Below are 11,233 nucleotides of genomic sequence, written 5' to 3' on the forward strand. Positions count from 1 at the left end.
TTCAAAATTTAAAAGTGCCTTTTGGACAAGACACAATAATTCGTGAAAAAATGCTATATATTTTTCAAAGGATAAATCTTTTCTTTGTGAACAGGTGTTATCCAATCTTTAACGGATGCACCTAATTATTGAAAAAGCATGTTAGTTATGTTTCAGTCTCTATAAATATTTACCATTTGCAATCTTCATCGTCTAGTTTTTATCATTTCACTTCATTCCAAAGTCCCTCGTTAATACTTTCCTCGATCCCTACAAAATAGTTGAGAGTTTTAATAGTTTTTTCGAAAAAATTCTATTTGATTGCATGTTAAAAGATTTCTGAGTGGTTTGTTGTATTTTGGGATGTGATCATCTCAGCACTAACGCACCGGATCCTATCAGAACTCCGAAGTTAAGCGTGCTTAGACCAGAGCATTACTAGGATGGGTGACCCCCAAGAAAGTCCTATGTTGCATCTCTCCTTTACCCCGCGCATAGCAGGAGCTTACTGCACTGGACTATTCTTTTTTGGAGGAAGGATGTCACTTGCTACATGCACCTGAGTTGCGATGAAAATATTTTTTGAAATTAGCGCCTTCCATAACATTCCTTGAACCAATTTTTCTCATAGAAAACACTATATGTTCATCTATTATTAAATATTATCATTTTTAGTAATTAAATATTCTCGTTAGTGTTACCATATCTAATAGTTTTCTAATAATTATCTCTTGCTTGACATAACTTTTGAACAAGACAAATTTTACTATTGTGGCACGAAATTTGTGCCAGGAGGCTAATTTTGGATAAATTCTTTAGATCGGAGTATATTTAAATTGGAGCGAGAAAGTATCCCAATTTTACAAATCGCATGATAACAGCGGCTATCAAATCACAAATAATAAGGCCAAAATTAATAATAGAAGTTGATTTTATTTCACACTTTGATTTTTCCATTTCTAATAAACAAGATAAATTCAACAAACGATAAAGAAATAAAAGATGACAAGACGATGAAAAGTTCAGAAACTACTTCGCCGAACTCCTGTGATACTTTTTTTGATCTCTAGTGTTTGGTACCTCTATTGGGACCCGATTCAAAATTTTATATTAGGGAATAAGTGATCTCTAATAAAAGCAACTCCGTACTTGAAGACCTTGTGATACTTGTAATAGTGAAGAAATCGAAAGCATACCTTTTTGTTGATCTTTTCAATCTTGGTGACTAATTATTTGGTACATGTGAAAATGACTTCATATTTGTAGTTTTGTACCTTTAAGTAAATATCTATGTTAATATTATTATTGTTATTATTATTTAATTCCAACCGCATTTTGGTATCGCAAGTTGTCTTAATTATATAGTATTTCTAAAAGTCCCCTTGTCACCTCTTCACCTAGGTGACATTAAATACGCGAGGAACCAGTAGACTAATAGGCTTTGAAGCCGCCCTAATAATTAATAATAAATAAAATCTCATACAATGATTCGTGCAAGAAAATTTAAAAAGAATGGAAGCGAAATTGCAACTCATGTACACCTTCTTTTTCGCTTGCAAGATAATATGGAGTCTAGACAAAACGGCGTCTAAAGAAAAAAACTCAACTCTTAATAATTGATGTTGGTGTGAGCCTGTGAAAGGTGATCTTAGATGGAAACTAAATCAAGGAACGAGGCAATAAATTCATTGATCCTCGTGGCTGCTGTTGGAATTATTTATTTATTTATTTTTAACTTGAGGCGTTAATGACACCATTCTAACGATATTTTACTTGTAAAAATATATCCTTCAAGATTCAACAAATTATTCTAATATAAACTAGTACAAGAAACAATAAAGATCAATTGAAAAAGAAAATCAAGCAATTTTTTTTTTGAAAAGAATTGTTTTTCGGATGTCCCTTTCAAGAGTGTAAACATACCTTTTGTTTCTTATTTAGAAGATGAGACACAATGTATACCTTTAACTCATGGAATACTTATAAAGAGAACGGAATCCTAAACCAGATTATTTAATTCTTAACTATGCCTAAAATGGTTATTTTTCAAATTTGGTTAGTTTGAACGTAATGAATTTCATGATCCCGGTGATTGACCTAAAATTATGTGGGTTCATCAGAAACGACCTGGTGGTGAGTGATACTCACAGCTTTGTAGTGACCGATGTCATTTTTCGGCATTTCAAAGTTGTTTAGATGGATTTTAGATAGTTTGTCGGATTAAAATGTGATTTGAAAGTGAAAAACTGTTCTTTATTTCAGTTTGTTTATGTTAAATATGAAACATGATTACACATAATGATTTAATGTGAATCGATACATGATAAGAATCTAAATCAGATTATTTTTCCTTGAATTTGCTTGCATCGGTTATTTTCTAAGTTTGGCCTTAGCTTTTGAGGTCGTTTAGATAGGTTTTTAGTTGTTCGTTCCACGTAAAACGTGATTTAGGATGAAAACTAATCCTTTATATCGATTTTATTTATGTTAAAATCTAGTACATGATTAAAGGTGATGATTTGACATGAATTGATGTATGATAAGGATATAACACTCATTATTTTCTCTTAAATCGCTAGAATCCGAATTTGGTCATAGCTTTGGAGATAAAGAATTTTCATGGATTTCGATTGACCTGAAATTTGATAAGTTCATCGGAATCATCCCAGTAAGAAATACTCACTGCTATGCAGTGAATGACGTCGCTTTTTGGCGCACACACTTAAAACTCAATTGCTAAATAAATTCAAATATTGAATAAGTCTTGAATAATGCATGGTTCTTAAAAAAAAAAAAAAAAAAAAAAAAAAGAAGTCCTGCCCGTAAAGGCACTCTAATGAATTGTTACTTTGCTTGATTTTGGAATTTCATTGTACATAAAAACAATGCAATCAAATAAGATTACTGAATAATATAATATTTTGTTTTGAGGAAAAAAGATGAATGGGAAGAAAGTATGAAGAGGAATGTTGAAAATATGAGTTTTTTTTAGTTTTAAAAAAATCCATTTTTGTAGCTAATGCCGATGCTTTTGGAACAACTAGTCTGTTAAAAATCTGAGAGAGAGAAGATCAAAAGGAGGAGGAGGAATTAAGAGAACAGAATTTTGTAGCTTGGTTAGTGGTTGCAATTTCTTTTAGCAACAGTAGCAATATGTATTTATTGGCTAAACAGGTGCAAATGCGTCTAAAACGTTGTATATTTGTGTAAATTGTGTTTTAATAATTGTAGTAGAAGAAAAGGGCCACATGTTTATGTTGGAGTTTTCAATCTTGGGGACTTAACAATTTGGTCAATAATGCTTAGTGTACATATGAAAATGAGTGTTTCCATATTTATCCAAGTATCTATCGAAGTCCACTTCTAAGTAGTTTTCGATTGGGTGACGCTAAATGAAATGTGGAAGCACTAGATCAACAGTCCTTTATGACGACCAATAATTAGAATTTTGCAACAAGGGCAATCAACTAGTGGACATTCACATCATCGTCAAGGCTTGGAAGATAACACACGATTCATGCACTTATGCAATCTTGCACGATAAAAATTAGAAATTTCAGTCATGGCTAAGAAGTTGTTAAGTTTGGTCACTGAGATTAGATGGTTCATTCTTTTTAAAGAAGTGAAAGTGAAATAAGAGTCTGGAATGATTCTCTGTAGCATGTATTATACTGTGCAAAAATATGAAAAAATTCAGAAGGCAAACAATGCTTTAGGGTGTTCAAATATTACTTTTTCCCAGTTCATACAGGCAGATATACAATGTGGTATTTGTACAGCATGTAATGCGTAATTGCGTAGTCTTAGTTATTACAATGTGTACCCTTATTTTCTTAGCTAGGATTTTTTTCCACTGAATTTTTCCTATTAAGATTCTCACGAGACACATTATATATTAATGGATATCCAAGGGGAGTGTTGTAAATGTTACTGCATTAATTATGAATATCCATTCATTATGATATTACTTGGGGAGAAAGCTAGTTACTTATGAACTAATATTTCTTGTTACTTTGAGACTACAAGCCCATCTGATTTAACCATTGTAACTAACTGATAAGTATTACGTGTTGATAAACATTTTGAAGTGTTGCAATTAATTTTATTAATAAGTAGTGTTTGAATAAAAGGGATGAAACCGATAATAAGCACTTGTTTTTGTAAAAAGTGTTGATAAGTTGTTCTTGTGAAAACTAAACTAAAAATACCCTTAATTTTTGTTAAAAAAATCATAAATCTAAAGTCATCTTTGCTGGAAAAATGATGAACGACGGATATGGAATGGAGAGGAAATTAGAGATTTTGTTTGGGAAAAAATATTATGAGAATTATAAAAGCTATTAAGCTTAATATAGTAAAAATCCTGATCAAACTAAAAGTGTTTATAAGCTAAAAGGAATCGTAAGTTAGGGTGACCAAGTTATGACTATTGGCTTTTAAGCACTTTGAGTGTTTCCCAAGCACGTAAAAGAGCCAAAAAGTGTTTATATGCTAATTTGACCAGCTTTTAAGCTTAGGCAAACACTCACTAATAGTTTTTTTTGTCAAGCTTGTGAGAAGCTAAAAATGGCTATTTTTTTTTTAAATACTTATAATTTTAGGGAAGTGAGGTGTTTCACCAACAGTTTAGAAAAAAATTGATCAATTGCTATAACGACCCGTTAGGTCGTTTAGCACTTTTGACCGTTAGGTCATTTTAGCACTTTTGACTATTTTACCCCTTTTGATCTCCCCTAGCTTCATTATGATATATTTGACTTGTGGAGATGGGTGGCGCAATTCCCGAGGCAATCATATGCGATTTGAGTGAGAAAATGAGAGTTTTTGCATTTCATAAGTGTTTGGTTGACTAAAGTCAACATCGGGGGAAATTGTGTCATTTTGGGAATTTCGTCAGTTCCATTAGCTTCGAAACATCGAATTTAGGCTGGTTGTGTATTTGGTTCAGTTCCCGAGGGTCTTGGGGGCATTTTGGACATTTGGTTAGAAAGTTGGTTTTTGGTTGTTCGGGGTTGACTTGATCAACGAGGCCTCTTTTGGGAATTCCGAGTGCGCGAGTGAGTTCGTAGCGTGTTTTTATGTGGGGTTGCATATTTGGTTTGTATCGAGGAGGTTTCGAGAGAGTCTAGGGATTTGGGGTGTGAGAGTCAAAGACCAGATTTTTGCTGGTTATGGTGTACTCCCCCCTGCGAGCCTCTGTCCGCCCCTGTGGTGTCTCTCCTGCGGAAGGAGGCCCGTAGGCGTAAGACCTGGGAAATGATATTGGGTTTCGCTGTTGCGAAGATATGTTCGTAGAAGCGGAGTCGCCCCTGCGTAGATTGGTCCACAGGCGCGTAGCTCCGAGATCTTAAGTGTTTTTGCCCCTGGGGTGTATTGTCTGCAGGAGCGGACTCGCGGGTATGAGGAAAGTTGCGCAGGTGCGCTATTCGCTAAACAAGTTTAGATATTTATTCCCCCTTTCGTCATTAGACCTTTCATTCACATATTTGGAGTTTGGGAGCTCGGCTAAGGGTGATTTTTGAAAGATTCTTTGAGGTTCTTCAAGTGGGTAAGTTCCTAATTACTCCTTTATGATTATATCGTCTAATATTATGGAAATTCATGCTAGAAATCATGATTTAGGAAGGGGAATTGTGGGTTTTGGAACCCTAACTTAAGAGACTAAGATTCTTTCAATTGAGCATGAAAGTGATGATAGTTTTGGATGACTTTTGAGTTATGGACTTTGTAAATCTTAGGTAAATTGATTTTGGGACGAACTTCCTATTTTGCCCTTCGTGGCTCGGAATCCTAATTTTAGGGCTTAGTTTGGGTTTGGATTAAAGAATGCCATTATGGGTATCAATGGATTCGTATGACTTCTTAGAGTACTAATTAGACCATATTGAAACCGTTTTCCAATAAAATTATGAAATTGACCTTTGGGGTGTGGAACGGGGTCTATGGGTTGACTTTTCGGACCCAAATCTTCTATAAGGTAATATAGGCACCGTTTGTCTCGTATTCTTACGCTTAATCTATATTTGACTAGATTGGATCGTTCGGAAGCTTTACGGAAGGTCAAGGCTCTGTTGTGATTTGGCTGGACTTCTTACCAGGCTTGTAGAGACGGTAAACTCTAACTTAAGCGTTGTGGTTGATAAATTGGACTAAATAAGAGGGTGTAACGGGGATAATAAGGGGGTCCCGATACTCGTGAGGTGACGAGCACTTGTATCGGGTATCGGTGACATGTTATGGGAACTTCTGCAATTTAAATTGCATAATTGGTCTGAATGTCATGTTTTGGGCACTAGCTAGTAGATAGTATGATCCTATGAGTGGGGTATGAAGCCCGTATTTTCTGTCTCTTTGATTGTGTGTCTATCTTATTTGTTATGTGTTGTAGACATCACTCCTAAATGCTCGTCGAAAAGTGGAAAAGAAGCTAAGATAATGACTTTATTATGTAATCGGCTAAAGATAGGCCTTTACAGCTTATAATGAATAAAGATGAGATCTTTTAATGTATTTATTGACTTCTTGTTATTATGCATTTCATAATCATGCTTCACTTGGTAACTCATGCTTTGTATATATTTGAGTATACATATGGGGGTCCGAGGGGAAATCTTTCCGGACGGAGTGATGATGATATCTTGAGACAAAACTTTATTATGCATAAGAAGCTAAAAGTGGAACCTTTGTGATTATGAGAACTTGAAAAATGGAATCTTATGTGTATTCTTGCTTCTTATTGTGATGCATGCCATATCCATGCTTATCATATATCTCTTGCATAATTATCATGACTAAAGGTAAGGTCCTTTACTGTATGCATTGATTTCTTTTTGCTGAGCATGTCACATTCATATTTATCATGGTATCTCATATGCATTGATGGCGCTAATGAAAAGTCCGAAGGGAAATAATTCCGGATGAAGTGGTGATGATTATGAGCCAATGGGCTAGTTGACATGTATAGGCTGAGACATGAATTGTACGACCCTAAGGAAAAAAGATATGATATGTGGAGACCGTGATCCGAGGATTTTTTGGAGCGGTGGTATATGGACCTCGCGAGTCCCCCACAGGTCACGATTTGTTGACATTTGAATGTATGTATACCGGGTGATGGAAAGGTCTAGCATTGCATTGCATGGCATTTCATGCATTTGCACTTTATATCATATCATTCATCCTATCTCCTTTGTTGTATAGTAGTTTGAACAAGTTGATTGTCTATTATGCCCTTGATTTTTGTTTGGATGGCCTTTCTCGGCTTTGGATGATTGACGGATTAAGGAATTGGGTGCTTACTTGATTTCTTGATAAACTAAGAACTTAGTTGCTTATTTGGTAACCTGATGTACTTATGGATTAGAAGCTTCACATAGGCTTGAACTGAGATTATCACAACTTGATACATTATTATTATTGTGAACTAATGGCAGTTAAGTGTGGAAGTAGTAATCGTAGAGCAACCCTCATCTCTATTTTCGTTAGGATCGGTCGATGATGCTGCTGAGTAAACGTTGTTCCCCGTACTCATGCTACACTTGCTGCACTCTTTTCGTGTGCAGATTCTATTCTCGGTACGAGTGGAGTGCAAGACACTGCCGACCATCGTGATGGTCATCTGGACGATTCGAGGTGAGCCATCAGATCCATGGAACCAGATCTTCTTCAGTTATCTTTATTGTTGTCTTTTATTTTGGACAATTTATGTACCTTCCGGATATATGCCTCGACTTATACTTCATTTAGTCATTTTTGTACTAGTGACACCAGATTCAGGGATGGTTGTACCTTTCTTTCTCGCGTTTTATGAAAATAAGGATTACTAATACTTGAATGGTTTCTTTTTTGCTTTAATTCCTTTATTAAATTGTTCTAGCGGGTTGTGGATGGCTTACTAACTTGGTGGGAGTTAGTGCCTTCACGACTTATGAAATTGGGTCGTGACAAATTGGTATCTAAGCTTTAGGTTAATCGGTCTCACTAGTACAAGAACAATGTCTAATAGAGTCTTGAGGATCGGTACGGAGACGTCTATACTTATCTTCGAGAGTTTAAGGGACACTGTAACAACCCGCTTGGTCCTTATAGTCTTTTCAGCGCTTTCGATTTGTCCCCGAGCTTGTTAGCTCACTTTTGACCCGAGGGGACCATTGACATACTTCCCGAGGTGTTCAGATTTGATTTGGGTGACTTTTTGAGAAAAATTGGCTTTAAGCGAAAAAGAGTTGACTGAAAGTTGACTTTTGGGTAACCATACCTTTTTCGAAATTCTGTCGATTCTGAGAGGTCCGAATGGTCATTTAGAACTGGTGTGCATATCTGGTTCGGTTCCCAATGCACTCGAGTTCATTTTGAGACTTGGGTTGGGAAGTTGGAAATTAGGTATCAGGGGTTGACTCGGTCAATGAGAACTCCGTTGGGAATTTTGAGGCCACGACTGCGTTCGTAGCGTGTTTTCGTGTATGTCTGTATGTCCGGTAGGTGAGCAGATGGCCTCGGGAGTTAGTCAGAAATTCAGGTTGAGTTGTGAAAACTTGGGATTTTCTAGTGTTTGGTGCCCGCTTTGGCAGTACCAGCACCACGATAGCGGTACAGCTATAGTGGTCACCCTGCCGCTGGAGCGTCCTCTGCAATTCTGGCTCGATCGCTTTGGCGGTCAAGGGACCGCGGAAGTGGTGACGCGGAAGAGGCCTGATGGTCGCGGAAGTGGTGTCGGGCAGTTCTTTCATTAAATGAAGTGTTAAATGCCCTAAGTCCCTCATTTATTACTATTCCGAAATTTGGGCTATTAGAAGCAATTCTAGGATATTCTAAGAGGAAATTCTTGGTGGTAAGTTCTAATTCCTTTACTATTTCGTTGTCCTTAATCACCTTAGAATCCATTTTTCTTGGTAGTTCATTAAGTGATTGAAGGTTAAAAAGTGGGTTCAAGAGTTACTCTTTCTAGGCTTCTAAATCATGATTTGTTGGCTGGGTTTGCTCTATTAAGCATTGAATTGATGATTAAAATCTTTTATTTCACAATTTCTTCCTAATTAGAGGCTAATTTATGGAATTGGAAGTTAGGGTTTATACCCAAATTTGGGGGGTTTTTCCTAGAATTCCAATTTGAGTAAATTGTTGATTATTCTAAGCTTGCTAATGACGGGAATTGATCACCTAGAGCTTTAAGTTCATGTTGGAACCTTTAGATTCCTAATTTCACCCGTCTAGTTCATAAAACCCATTCCATAGGTTGGGGATTTGGGTGTTGAATAGAAGTAGGGTTCGTTTGATGTTCTTCTTGATTCTAATTTCTTGATTCGAATGTGCCTAGACTTTCTTTATCTCGAGGCTCAGAGGAATGGGAAGTCTAAGGAGTGATTGTCGGTGATATTGTTGTTCGGCCTTCCAGGTATATTACGGTTTACCCTATGGTGAGACTTCATTTAGGGAAGCATATATTTAGATGATGTTGTCGGAGAAAGCATGTAAACCTTCAGGTATGAAGTTTGATTGGATATTGTCTTAGGTTGGGCCCTGTTGTGTGATTGGGGTTAGCCAACCCATTGTGTTATGACTTATCTTGTTCTATTGTTGTTGGCTTGATGCCACGTGGAAATGGTAGATACTGGAGACTATTGATATATCTTGACCATGATAATGTAGTATCTTACTTGTTGACGTTTGATACGAGGATAGTGTTCTATTATGGCTTAATGTGCAGCCATTTTTATGATATTGTTGGTTTGCCCATGCGTGGTACTTGGGATATTTATTGATTTGATTATTGACATTGAACTCATTCATTGCACGCATTCTCATCCTTCATGATATACTGTTGATACATTGATGATACTTGAGGAAACACTGTTATGAGCTGGTCTCAGTTGGATGAGAGTGACGTGAGGACCGATATCCGATGATTGTTCTGGAATCGAGGTTGTGCGTAGCGATTGCCAAGGTTGTTGCCAAAATCGTGAGGTAGCGGTTCCCGAGGTTGTTTCCTGAACCGTGAGGTAGATGGACTTTGCGAGTCCCCCATGGGTTGTGCTACCGAGATGTGATGTTCCATCATCGGAATACATGTGTACACAGTATTGCATTGCATTCACATTTCATACATCATTGCATTGCATTGCTCTATGGCTTCTATTGTGATATTCTTGTGATATTTTGTGATATACGGATTCAGACTGAGTATTTGAAACTTGACATATTTGGGTTTAGATGCTAAACATTGGTGATGACGTGTATGTTACACCTTGGAAATTTCATGTCGTCGCGTAGTGAGTGAACTACTTCGAGCTTAAGGATAACAGGAAGTTCTTAAGATTATAAGATGGATAATTAGTGGTCTTAGAATGCGTACGTTAAGATCTTGGAGCTATATGAATTGATGGAATAAGGATTGATAAGGATAAGTGGAGTATAAGTGAGATTTAGGAAATGTTTCGTAAATTATTGCATTAAGAATTGTTTGGTAAGGTCTTGAGGACGAGTTATAGGGATGTTTAGATCATTAATGAAGTATTAAAGAAGTGTTAAGAAGGTTGTATAAGGATTGGAGATCAAACGAAATGACGAGAACAATTTCGGAAAAACTGTGAGTTACACGACCATGTTATACGGCCCGTGGAATGTTATACGGACCGTATAATGGTCCGTATAACTCAATAACAGCTAAGTATTTCATGGTGGTGAACCACGATCACTTTCACGGACCGTGCCATGTTCCACGGACCGTACAAGTGTCCGTGGAAGTCCCGACGGGCTGAGTAAGTTCAATTATATAAATGTGATTCCACTTCATTAATTTCATTTCCCACACACTTCTTCATCTCTCTCAAGACTCTAGAAGGTTCCACATGCTTCATCTTCAAGAGTACAAACGAAATCAAAGGTTTATACCATAGATTCAAGTGAATCAAGTGCAAGAAAGCTCACTAGGGTTCCTCTAAGTCAAGAAAACTCAAGGGAAGTGAGTTAGGGTTTTGGGTGCAAGAAGAGAAGTTCCACTCAAGTGTTGTTCATCCACCATCCAAGGTGAGTTTTATGATCATTCTTGATTGTTTAAGGTGTTGAAAGTTAAAAACACATGGATTGTAGAAAGACATAGAAAATGGGTCATAAATATGGGAATAGTGGCATTGTTGGGTAAAGGTTTGGATTGAGTCATGACTATCGATATGTTGTGATTGTAAATATGTTATTAATAGCATTTAGACCATGGAATAAGTATTATATATGAGAAAACGCGATAGTGAGCTATAAC

General features: G+C 36.6%; 1 pseudogene; it reads left to right on the forward strand.

Annotated features, from left to right (window-relative positions):
* The first annotated feature begins 340 nt into the window (after positions 1-340).
* LOC132616361 (5S ribosomal RNA) lies at positions 341-458 on the forward strand (annotated as a pseudogene).
* Positions 459-11,233: the final 10,775 nt, after the last annotated feature.

This window comes from Lycium barbarum, chromosome 10 (genome assembly GCF_019175385.1).
Source record: "Lycium barbarum isolate Lr01 chromosome 10, ASM1917538v2, whole genome shotgun sequence".
Lineage (NCBI taxonomy): Eukaryota > Viridiplantae > Streptophyta > Magnoliopsida > Solanales > Solanaceae > Lycium > Lycium barbarum.